The sequence below is a fragment of the Portunus trituberculatus genome, chromosome 40 (genome assembly GCF_017591435.1).
Source record: "Portunus trituberculatus isolate SZX2019 chromosome 40, ASM1759143v1, whole genome shotgun sequence".
In the NCBI taxonomy this organism is placed as follows: domain Eukaryota; kingdom Metazoa; phylum Arthropoda; class Malacostraca; order Decapoda; family Portunidae; genus Portunus; species Portunus trituberculatus.
In genome coordinates this window covers 20,844,513-20,857,474 of record NC_059294.1, presented here as the reverse complement: position 1 = coordinate 20,857,474, position 12,962 = coordinate 20,844,513, and the positions used below count along the sequence as shown (strand labels likewise).

Below are 12,962 nucleotides of genomic sequence, written 5' to 3'. Positions count from 1 at the left end.
ATGACTCTGGCCATTAATCTTCTGATCCCCATAGACTCTTCCTCATGTAAATAAAATAGTCTAGTTATATAAGGACTCAAGGTAGAGATGCGTCACAGTACTGAAAGATTTAAGGTTCCCAAATGACTCGCTACCTACTTCATTACTGAGTCCGTTCCATCCAACTACTACAAATACAGATCTGATTTTTTTTAAAGTAATTACTGGTTAAACTTCACATATACAATCGAGTATCAAATATATAATCGGCTGCTACGCAAAACAACGGAAGAGAGGAGGCAAGACAGCACGCAGCACATTTCTGCAGGTATAAAGGGCACCTATAGTCATTCCCACGCAGGTGTTGCGGCGTGAACACCCGAGATGCACCCAGCTCGCTAATAAGTGAGGTGAAGTGCGCGCCGAGTGGGGTGTCTGCTTAGAGTCTTATGTAATTACGCTTCTTAATGTGCTTCTAAATGTGTTTCTTTGGAGTCTGGCCACGCTACTGTACCTTAACCCCCACCACCACCGCCACTCCCTCCACCAACACCTTCGCCACCATAACCGCTACCACCGCCGCCGCCGCAGTTACGCCATTATAATCATTTCGTCTTTTAGCATGACCATTTCTGTCCATACAACTATTAGCACGCATTACACAAATACATCAATACTGTAGCTTTATTTTCTCTCCCTTCTCTTTTTTAAATCATTAGAAAGCGTCATCATACATTTTTTAATAAACTAAACAGAATTTGCTACAACTCTTCCTTCTTACTGCTTACTGCTGCTGCTACTACTACTACTACTACTACTACTACTACTACTACTATTACCACCATTGCCACTAGCATCACCACCACCACTACCACCACTACCACCACTACCACTACCACTACCACAACCATTAGCTGGATAATTACTGCAACCGCCACTATTTTCGCTACACCGCTGTGCCCATCACCCTTCACCATTACCATTACCACCTGCCGCTTCCACCACCACCACCACCAACCAACATTATCGCTGGTCTTTTTTCCTCTCTCTCTCTCTCTCTCTCTCTCTCTCTCTCTCTCTCTCTCTCTCTCTCTCTCTCTCTCTCTCTCCATCTTCCTCGTCACTCCTTCATCCCCTCCTCCCTTTTCATAATTTCATATTCCTTTTTTTTTTCTTCTTTTTCCTCCTCCTCTTCTTCTTCTTCTTTCAAATCAACCACAATCATCATCGTCATCATAATTGTCTTCGTCATCATCATCATTGCTATCGTCGTTATGTCATTACGATCGATTGGCGTCACCTTCCTCACCATTTCACCGAGACTGGTTCCTTGCCCCACAACATCGTACAGTTTAATGTAAGTACTTGCATTTGAAAAGAATAAAAGTTTATTTTAGACCTTTGTTTTCAGATTCGAATATCCTATACTTGGTAGTATTGCAAGTGCTTTCACGTTTCATTGCAATAAAAATCACAGCCACAGTTATCCTGCGGTGTGTGGTGACAAGCAGGGCAGGGCACGGGAAAGACCGAGGAATAAAAATGTCGTAACCTAATGCTAGACGGCGCGTCTGGTGAGGGACGTTATCGCCAAGCCTGGAAGAAAACGTTTGTTGAGTTTTCTTAACTCCTAACAGCAGGATGCTGCATAATGTGTTCAAGCTGCAATATATATATATATATATATATATATATATATATATATATATATATATATATATATATATATATATATATATATATATATATATATATATATATATATATATATATATATATATATATATATATATATATATATATATATATATATATATATATATATATATATATATATATATATATATATATATATATATATATATATATATATATATATATATATATATATATATATATATATATATATATATATATATATATATATATATATATATATATATATATATATATATATATTGCAAGCTTAAACACTGAAAATTATGTTGATTTTATTTTGTGGTATCTAACAAGAATTCGATGTATAATATTAAATTTCAGAATAACTAATACTTAAAACAATAACTAAAACAATGTAACGTGTATTTTCTAAGCGTCAGAGAACATGCAACAAAGATCGATTGGTATTAGCAAAATACCACAATTCCGTTTCCAAAAGAAAATAAATACGTTTACTACTGTGACTCCAGCTTGAACATTTAATAGACTATTTGTTCTCAGATTTATTAACTTCTAATGCAAGATTTACAGAATATCTTTAGATCTTCCTATGTGTGAGTACCTCAACTGAAGCAGATGCGAGTGTACTCGAGTTCGTGTGCACGTCACAAACCAACATTTGTTTGGTTATTATCATCCACACCACCACAATCTCCAATACCACGATGCTCTTGACAATTCCTACCACCAGCGGCATCACCGCCACCATCAGAATTCCTATGCGGTCTTTTACAGATAGAACAAAACAAAACAAAATAAGATAACACTGGTGACTACAGTTGTATTCCACATTCCGCAGTCGGTTGGCTCTTCACACTCCACTTGGTCTGACCACTACCGCTATCACCATTACTGGTACTACCTCTCACAGTGAAGTGTGTGTGTGTGTGTGTGTGTGTGTGTGTGTGTGTGTGTGTGTGTGTGTGTGTGTGTGTGTGTGTGTCCAGCGGCGGGGTCACGACGCCCTTCCCGCCCTCCATCAATGACGACAACGGCAAGCAAACAGTTGACGCAAATATTTGGGGTGTGAGGGCGGCAGTGTTTGTCTCCGCCACGGTGAGGTAGCAAGAGGAGGAGGAGGAGGAGGAGGAGGAGGAGCGGCCTGCACGGAAAGACTCACTTAAATTACAGCAAATAGGCATGAAAAAAAAATAGAAACTTAGAAGGGAGTGTAGGAGTGCGTTGACAGTGGCAATGGAGAAGAGGGGAGTGGTAGATGAAGCTGCCTGAGGAGTGTGTGGAGGGACCTTGAGAGTGGATGAGTGGAGTGGGATTACTGTGGGTGTGGTGGTGACTGGAGGAGTGGTGGATGTGGCGAACGATAAGGTATTGAAAAACAAACGGATGAGTGATGAAGCAAGGACAGGAGTGGATATCCGGGAAACGAGATTATGTAAGACAGAGCAAGATTAAAAAGAATCTGACATTTAAGCAAGTATATACTTACTCCAGCATTCCATGACACTTAAGTAGTAGTGTAACGTAGTAAGTAGTAGTGTAGCGCAGAGTTAAGCTGTGGACCGTGAACTATGACTTTCAGTTAGTATTAATAATTATCATGGTGGAAAACACGTCGTAAAGCCATGGTCTCAGGCGTTTTGGTATTTACGTATGTCAATTACAATGTAGGCTACACTCGGGTGAAGGAGGAGGAGGAAGAAGAAAAGAAGGAGGCGGAAGAAAGAAAGAAAGGAGAAGGATGAAAGATGTATAGAGGACTTATCAATATTTGTAGATAATGGTACCAAGGCGCAACACACGGGGGAAAGAACGAAGGAACAAGTGTATCAGTATAGATGGAATGATCCTTAAAACACTTCAAAAAGTTATTTTGGTTATCTTAAACGGTAAATAACGAAACAAAGAAGATAACTCGCCTATCACATCCTGTCACTAGCTGCTTTCTACACACGCTAGGCCTGTCTATAGATATTGAGGTGCTGGTATAAGGTTGATAACAAGCAATGGTGATGATTATGGTGACTGCACAGCGGGGATATGAATACAAGTAATTATATACATTTAACGACAATATGGTGATAGCAAGACTAGGGGACAAAATAAGGTGATATCCTCATTGCTTTCGTCCTGAGTCACAACTGCTTCATTTTTTTCGTCGTTGCGGAATCACGACATCAGAAAGACACGGCACCTCGGATATCAGATACCCTAAGGCCACACGATGCATCCACGCGCTGCCTGCCGCTACACCTCACCTGCACTTCACCACAACCACCACCACTATCACCTTTCATTTGTAGATATATCCTAATGTATTCTTTAATAACTTAGATGAAATCGAAATTATATGTTTCCCGTCGACACTTGTATCATAATTCTATCACTACCGTACACTGCATCACTATACCCCAACCACCACTGTGATATCACCGCTGCATACCATCACCACAATTATTGCTACCACTATATACCAGCAGGACACTACCTCAACCACCATTGTGATATCACCGCTGCATACTATCACCACTATTACTGCTGCCACTGTACGCCATGCAGCAAAACAGAAAACTACCTCTATCATCACTCTTCTATACTCCAACCAACATTTCTTACCACCACCACCACTATTACCACCACCATCCACTAATCACAATATCACAAACCACTATCACTACAGGTACACCTCGCTATCACCACCATGCGCTGCTGACAATACCAACACTATTGTGCAAGTCACTTTTATGTACTGAAACAACAATGACTTCACACATACACACACTCTTGCCACAGCACACCACACCATGTTTTCCAATCTGACTACCGAGCTTCCTGTCATCACCACTACCGTCACAGAGCTTTCCTTCCGCCTCCTTGTCCGCAGTCCTACACATCACATAATGGCCCACGCAACACGAAAAGTTCAACGCTGACACACGCACAAGTCGGGGTATTGCTATCATGCAATCATATAATCATACAATCATTGTGTATAAGTGACGCTGAGAAAGCAATGTCAGGATCCATTGCTCGCGTGCCTACAAGACGCCTCTCCTTCCCTTTCTTTCCTAGAATCACGAACATGCACACACACACACACACACACACACACACGTAAACCGCTATCATGTCATAATCGTAGTAAGAACATGTCAGGAAAGCAACCTAACATTACTGTCACCTCCCTGCTTCTGTGCATCTATTATTTATCTTTACTGAGTTTGATATTTGAAGTTTTGAGTATTTGACAAAAAAAAAAATAAATAAATAAAAAATAATATATATATATATATATATATATATATATATATATATATATATATATATATATATATATATATATATATATATATATATATATATATTGTGCGACAAAGCATATGTCCCGTAAATACCACATTTTTTTTTCTTTTTTTTTCAGCTGGTCAATCAAGGCCATAAGAGAAGTCAGTGTACTGTCAGGTGCAAGTACAACTATCGCGATCATGACGCCGAATTCTTTAAATATTTCCAATGGCACACAAAGGCACGTCTAGACCCAGGGACGTCTACATGAGGGCACACTGACAGGCTGAGTGGTGAGTGCACGATTCATACTCACTTAACACTTTACACTGGATGCATCACAGTATACAAAACATGCTCTCAAGCGGAAATCATCAATCAGTTTATCTACAATTAAACATTTACAACACGAATCTATCATCAGAACAAACCCACCGTGGTGTCACGTTTTATTTATTTATTTATTTATTATTTTCTCTCTTCACGTGGAGTGGAAAACGTGGAGGCCGACTTACCTACAAGCCCGCCTCGCGCCCCGCCCCGCCGAGAGCGTGTGTCAGGCCGCTGCGAACAGGGACGCGGGACCTGCCCGTCGTAACAACCAAATCACCTCTGACACCATCCACGCCGAGCACATGTAGCGTCGCCGGCCGCTGGTGGTGCTGCCGCGCACCACTCCGTCACTTTGTGGTGAGTGCTCCACGTCTGCCCGACACTATTCCCTCGTGCTCTAGTGATTCACAGTAAGTGTCGAATACTATTCACACGTTAAGGAGTAATTATGAAAGAGACACCGGTGTAAACATGTGAGCCACAGGAGGATGTGGGTGAGTAGCAGCATCTGGCTACTCTCGACTAGCTCCGCCCATCTGTCTCGCTGCCTTCGTCCCACTGGAGGAAACTGACCACAGAGCACAGAAGACAGATGAGCACAAGTAAATATGTCTTATTGAAATTTATTTATTTACTCATCACCTTAGGAAGGATCACCCAAGTACTGGCAGAGACAGGCAGAGAGGGAGAACACACAGGAGACAAGTGAGACAGGGAAAGAGTGACTCACATGCGTACCTCCTTCTCTTCATTCACACCTCGGGCGAAGAAAGGGAAAAGTCTCATGTCACGCTGAACCATTGGTGACAGTCCTGGATGAGTTTCTAAAAAAAAAAAAAAAAATCGTGTTCGTGGCGCGGAGCGGCGGCGACAGACAGGTGGGTGTCTAGTGCCCCACTGAGCAATCCCGAGCGATCGTCTTACGTGAAAAGTAATTACAAGTGAGCTAAGTAGCCGAAGAGGATGAAATATAATATAAAAGAGGGACTTTAAGATATATTTTTTATTTCTCCTTCATCCTTACATACTTCTCAAATAGATAAATAAAGAGAATCAAATTATGTTAACAAATAATAGTTACTTTGAGTCAAAGGAAAAGTTAAATTTGCGCGCCTCCCAAGTAAAATACGCCCATACACACACACACACACACACACACACACACACACACACACACACATACAAATAAACCAAAATAAAAGAAAATTAATATGAACTGCGTCGCCTCCTAGAGACATGTGTTCGTAAACTTAAAAGAAAAAAAAAGTACTGCTGTCGATCTTAAACATGTCCATTCTGCATCACGAGAAAGACTTAACCAGAGATCCACTGTTTACCTTATTCATAATTCACGGCAAGTCTCAACATAGATATTAAATTCGGCCATCCAAACAAAGACCGTTACCATCTCTTGGCAGCCGAATGCCCTCAAAGCACTCACTTGATCTTCATATGGGACTTACTCCCCACCAGGATAAAAGTTTCCGACGGGGAGGAAGGGCGGCGTGGGAGAAATTAAACAGAATCAGGTAGGGGAACCAAGGAAGACCGAGGGCGTGTGTGCTTTATTTATTATTTTTATATATATTTTTTTTTTTCACGTGTATACTTTATGACAGTCAATTCAACTCTGTCCTCGCGCGATTGAGAAGCCTCCAGCAGCCAGAAGGAAACATTATTTGTGTTAAGCCCTTTTGGTATAGAGAGCTTAACCTTGTTTGGTTAGCAGGCCAACTGTAGATTCTGTAGGCCCACATAAAGTTACTAAGTTTATTGTTTTTTTTTTTTTCTGTTGTCCAGCCGAGCGGTTTCACTGGTAGTTTTGGTGTTCTTAAGTAACCCAGGTGTAAAACGAAAACTCAGGCTATAAAAGTTGGTATATTATGTACAAATTTACAAGTGCTGTCCACACACAACGTACAAGTACAACTCGGGAAAATGGTATAATGTCACCGAGTTCACAGAGTCACTTAAGTCCCGAAGCACGTAGTTAAACGCACACGCACTTGACACACTCACACTTCCCTAGTCGCCGGCTATACTCTCTCCTCTCGCCGGCGCCCACCGCGCCCAGCCTTTAGGTGCTGACACAGGGCGTCGGTCATGTGACAGAGGAAATCTCCACTGGGTGTCGTTCATACATTTATTTATCGCTGCTAGTGATACCTAGATAAAATGCATCCTACCTATGGAGATTATATTAATTTGTTTTATTTATCTGAGTCAATCATGAATGCAACAAATCACTTGTTAGTTTTATGAAATAAAGAAGCACCTGCAACCCCTTTTTAAGGAAAAGACGAGGTCAACATTCACACATGTACCACATTACGAAAGATTGCATCATATTTCTATAATGATTAATATACTTATGTACTGTACAATGGTCCTACCTATCCTATGGCGGGTATACTTGGGCTCGCGTAGTTTACCATTACTTGCACCATTTCAGAGCTTATTTTCTTGAGTTTTCATGCACACAAGCTTCGTTGTATGTTAATTGGCTCTAGAAATGACTGATTTATCCTTTAAGTTTGTTTGTTAGATTGAACGTAGTACTTAATTGAAGATATAGATAGTCACTCAAACCAGCTGGTGATGGTCTCTTAATACCCAAAATCCCCTGAAAGCGCTCACTTATTTTTCACACTTGTCAGCAACATGAAAGTTTTGTGGGGAGGGAGGACGGCGTGGGGAAAAATTAAACAGAAGAAAACAGGGAAGCCAGGGTAGGCTATGTGTGTGTGTGTGTGTGTGTGTGTGTGTGTGTGTGTGTGTGTGTGTGTGTGTGTGTGTGTGTGTGTGTGTGTGTGTGTGTGTGTGTGTGTGTGTGTGTGTGTGTGTGTGTGTGTGTGTGTGTGTGTGTGTGTGTGTGTGTGTGTGTGTGTGTGTGTGTGTGTGTGTGTGTGTGTGTGTGTGTGTGACAAGAATAATATAAGTATATATTTGTCATTTCAGTAACTGTTATGATAGTAACATAACACCTAGAATGGACACATGTTGAACGAAATATCACACTCTTATGATTCTCTCTCTCTCTCTCTCTAAGGGCTGGGTTTACTGAGCGATGACTTTACAAGTCCCTAGTGTTATAAGGGATGTCCGAGAATCAAAATCATAAAATTTTCAATGTTACACTACCCCCTCTAACCTGTGATGACTTTAAGAACATAAGAACATCACGAAGAAAAGAGTGAAGCTGCAAGAGGCCGCCAGCCTATATTAATATTCCATGCCTATACGAGGCAGTCCCAGTGTGCTTAATCGCCTACCTAATTCTTTCAATATCTATCTTCCCCATCCATGAACCTAATTATCTAACCTTCTTTAAAGCTCCTATTGACTCAGCCCTGACTACATGCTCACTGAGACCGTTCCCCTCATCAACCACTCTGTTTGAAAACCAGTTTCTTCCCATTTCTTTCCTAAACCTTAATTTTTCAAGTCTAAACCCATTATTTCTGGTTCTGTCCCCACTACTGATCCTAAAAACTACATTCATGTCCCATCTGTTAAAACCTTTATACCACTTAAATACTTCTATCAGACTTCCTCTTAACCTATGTCTCTCTAAGGAATGCAGATTAAGTTTTTCAGTCTCTCTTCATAGGAATATCCTCATTCCCTGTATCTTTTAGTCATCCTCCTTTGCACTGACTCCAACAGAGCTATGTCCTTCCTGTATTGTGGAATGTACCGCATAGTCAAGATGTGGCCTGACCAGCGCCAAGTATAATTTTAGTATTACTTCAGGACTCCTGCTTTTAACACTTCTAAAAATGAAACCTAATACTCTATTCGCCTTATTTCTGGCCTCAATACATTGCTTCCTTGTACCGAGATCAGAGCTAACTATGACTCCTAAATCTTTCTCATACTTGGAACTTCCTAGTGCCACGTTATCTATCGTGTACCTATTGCTTGGATTATCTCTACCTACGCTCAGTACCCTGCACTTGTTAATATTGAACTGCATTAGCCATCTATCTGTCCATTCTTTCATCCTATCCAAGTCAGCCTGCAAAGCCTTGGCATCTGAATCAGACCTAATTAATCTACCTATCTTTGTGCCGTCCTCAAATTTACTGATATCACTATTAATTCCACTATCCAAGTCGTTGATATATGATTAAAAATAATAATGGCCCTAAAACTGAGCCCTGTGGCACCCACTAACTACTTCTCCCCACTCGGAATTCAATCCATTAATTACTACCCTTTGTCGCCTGTCGTCTAACCACGCTTTAATCCAGCCTAATATTCTACCCTCTATAACGTGTGCTTTAACCCTTTTTAAGAGCCTCTGGTGAGGTACTTTGTCAAAGGCTTTACTGAAATCTAAGTATAGAATGTCATAATTATCACCTTTATCTGCCGCCTCATAAACCTTACTATAAAAGCTCAACAAGACACGACTTCCCCTTCGTAAATCCATGTTGTGTGATTTATCAAGCTGTGCTTGTCTAGGTGTTCCCTAATGTTTTTCGCTATTATTGATTCCATTAATTTACCCACATCGGATTGGTGCACTCATACTAGTTCTTGTCACTTCCCCAGATTTTTATATTTAATAACTCTTCAGCCAATTTTCGAAAATATCATACTACTACTACTACTAATAATAATAATAATGATGATAATAATAATAATAATAATAATAATAATAATAATAATAATAATAATAATAATAATAATAATAATAATAATAATAATAATAATAATAATAATAATAATAACAATAATGATAATAATAATAATAATAATGATAATAGTAATAATAAAAAAAATAATAAAGTCCCTTACATACGTCCATTCCTCATTCTTGCCTCCTAGTACTACAATTCACACATTTCATTCTTCAGAAAATACCTGGAAATGCTAAACACCCTTATATTTCCAAACTCAGAAAGTGAAGCAAAGCCAGAATTGACCATGAAACTATATGTACGAATAACGACCAGCATCCCTCAAATAAGGCTATGGTTATATCCACAACCATAGAACCTAAACACAGACTTTACCAGCTCCCTCCCAGTGTTATTTACTTTTTTTTTTTTTTTTTTTTAAGAAAATTGCCAGAATTACCATCTTGGAAATTCAGGTAATTTTTTTTACATATTTTTCGTGGTTAAGTCTATCTTTGCTTCATTCTGAATTTCCACGGTGGTAATTCTGGTAAATTTTCAGAAAATAAATAAATAACACAGGGAGGAAGTTTGCGAAGTCTGTGTTTAGATTTCATGGCATGATTCTGAATATGGATATAGTCATTGCCATATTTGAGGTGTGTTGGTGGTTACTCGTAAATTTTCATGGTTTTGCTTCACTATGAGCTTAGAAATAAGAGTTTGGCATTTCCAGTTTTTTTTCCAGAGTGAAATTAATAAACTGTACGAGTAATGGGATGAAAGAATGAGGAATGGAAGTGTGTAAGAGAGTTAATTATACATTAGCCCTTAAACGGAAACGTGACTCCACCTGGAGTCACTAGTTCGTGGTTTTGAAAAAGCGCGCCATTTTTTGCGCACACCTGGCTCCATGGTCTATGGATCTGCTGGAGACCTGAGTCGAGGGTCTGTTGGTGATCAGATTTAGAGAAGGAAAGACGGACTCCTCGCTGGCGATGCTCTTGCCTTCCTAAGTAAAGGCTGTGACGCCAGGTGAACCCACAAAGTCCGTTTATGAAATATTAACTCATGAACATACGTAGGGGGAAAAACATTATTTATAAGCCTGTATGTGTGATATACAGGGCCGTAGTACCTCTAATTCACGATGAATATGTTCACTGGGATTTGATAAGAGTCTTGCTAGTTATTCTCTTGTTTTACATGTGTGTAATAGTTTTTATGATTTTTTCTTCTAGTTTCTTTCATAGGTAAATTTGACATTTCTCATCCCCGTAGATTGTCTGGTGAGAGAATACAGCAGCTGTTGGCTGAGGATACTGTAGATCTCACTGATACAATAACATTCACTGAAGCCTATGAGTAATTCATAGCTGACTTGGTTATTTATAGAAAATCAAATTTTCAGGAATCACTTTCTTTTGTTCAGAGCACCACAATTGGGATGGAGAGCATAGTTTATGAATAGTTTTGAAATAATGGTTTTAGTAATACTATGTTCAAGTAAAAAGTTATTATGATAAACCATGTTGTGGGTATGCAGTTTGTGTATTTGTTTATTTTCCTGTTTATTTATCAAAATGAGAGATAAAAATTTTTCATTTTCATTGGCAGAGCACCGCAACTGGGAAACACATTAGGAATTGCACACTATTTCTTAGAAAGAGCAACCATTTTAGTTAGAGAATATTAAATTTTCTTACTTTTATTTCCAAAGAATTCTTATTTATACACTATATGGCAGTCACTATTTTTTTCAGTATTTCTTTTTTAATAAATCATTAAAATTAAATATGAACATAAATTTTTATATTTTTACTTTCGTTGTCCGACAAGTTTTCTTTTTCAAATCTGATCAAGTGTAACTCAAAAGATGATCCAGAGTTATTCATCTATTTATTTATTTATTTTTTTTTTAATATTTTTGCAGTGGATCCAAATGGAGTCATGATACAATTAGTGTGAGTGAAATTGGGCGTTTCCGTTTAAGGGTTAGTGGTAATAGTACTATTGCTGTTGCTGTTGTCGTTGTTGTAGCATTATTACTTTTATTAGAGAGAGAGAGAGAGAGAGAGAGAGAGAACGAGGGCTTTCGATAAGTGATAGGGAGAGGGTTATGAAATATAGAAACAAGGAGAGTGGGGGTTTGGGGAGCAGACATGGAGTGGGATTGAGAAAGGTGTGGCTTAAGTCACATGTCATGACTTTGGTCAATGATGTTTAATTATTAAAATCTCTGGAGTTTATATGTTGCTTTAGCTAATGATATGGGTAGCAAGACTGTTTCATCAAGTAGGGAGCTGTCTGGACCTGTGGATCACTTCACTGCTGTAAAAAAATTATTTACAAGACACTATCCCTTTTTTACTGCTCTCCAGTACACTGAACATGTATTCCCTTTTCTCAATCACTCCCTTTTTTCCTGCAGCAACTGGTACCTTACTACTTCCTCATATCTCCAAATGGTGTTACATCCTCAGACAAGCACTGCAGAGGCTGCTGCACAATCAAGGTGCAATGCAGGGCATCATATTACCATGCCAACAGAAGAGGACAAAAGAAATCAGTACCCCCTTAAACAATAACAGGTCAAGATAACCAAGGTGTAGGTCAAGGTTACCATCCTTATGACTAAATACTGATAATCTACTGGGGACTGCAGGGAGGCAATACATTATCTTCCATAAGTCCCAGAATGAGTGATGGTATCTTGTAGTGAAAATCTTTGGGAACATTTTTGTATTGTGTTCCTCGTGATAGAATATTTATCAGATCTACAATAGGTGACCTGAGGCAAAGATCACTCAATAAAATTAATCAGAATCAGAGTAAGCAAACAAATAAGAAGGGAAATAGGTACAGAGAAGAAACAAGACATTCTGAAGCCTCAAGATTTTGACATTAAACTGTATATAAATGTCAAGTTAGGCAGGATATTTAATGGCAATGCTGATCCACAAACATGGATCTTCACTATCTACCAAACTGTCAAATTATTTACCATAACTTGCTAATTAACAATCATTTTCTAATAAATGTAATGAGGAAATAATCAAACTT

At 39.0% G+C, this 12,962-nt stretch overlaps 1 protein-coding gene and 1 long non-coding RNA gene across 4 annotated transcripts in view; one reads left to right on the top strand and one right to left on the bottom strand.

Moving 5' to 3' along the window:
* Positions 1-5,622, bottom strand: part of LOC123516117 (protein rolling stone-like) — a 50,605-nt gene extending 44,983 nt beyond the window's left edge. The window contains exon 1 of one of the 2 annotated variants that reach the window (XM_045275223.1): positions 5,457-5,622. The gene's annotated coding sequence lies outside the window, so the exon portion shown is untranslated. The remainder of the gene's footprint in view (positions 1-5,456) is intronic. The other variant, XM_045275222.1, reaches the window with a different exon arrangement.
* Positions 5,623-10,481: 4,859 nt separating this feature from the next.
* LOC123516163 lies at positions 10,482-12,959 on the top strand. Of its 2 annotated transcripts, none has more exons than XR_006678108.1 (2): positions 10,482-10,934; positions 12,383-12,959. It is a non-coding gene; the product is annotated as an uncharacterized LOC123516163 (long non-coding RNA). The 2 variants fall into 2 exon arrangements; XR_006678109.1 differs by having other exon boundaries at positions 12,331-12,959.
* Positions 12,960-12,962: the final 3 nt, after the last annotated feature.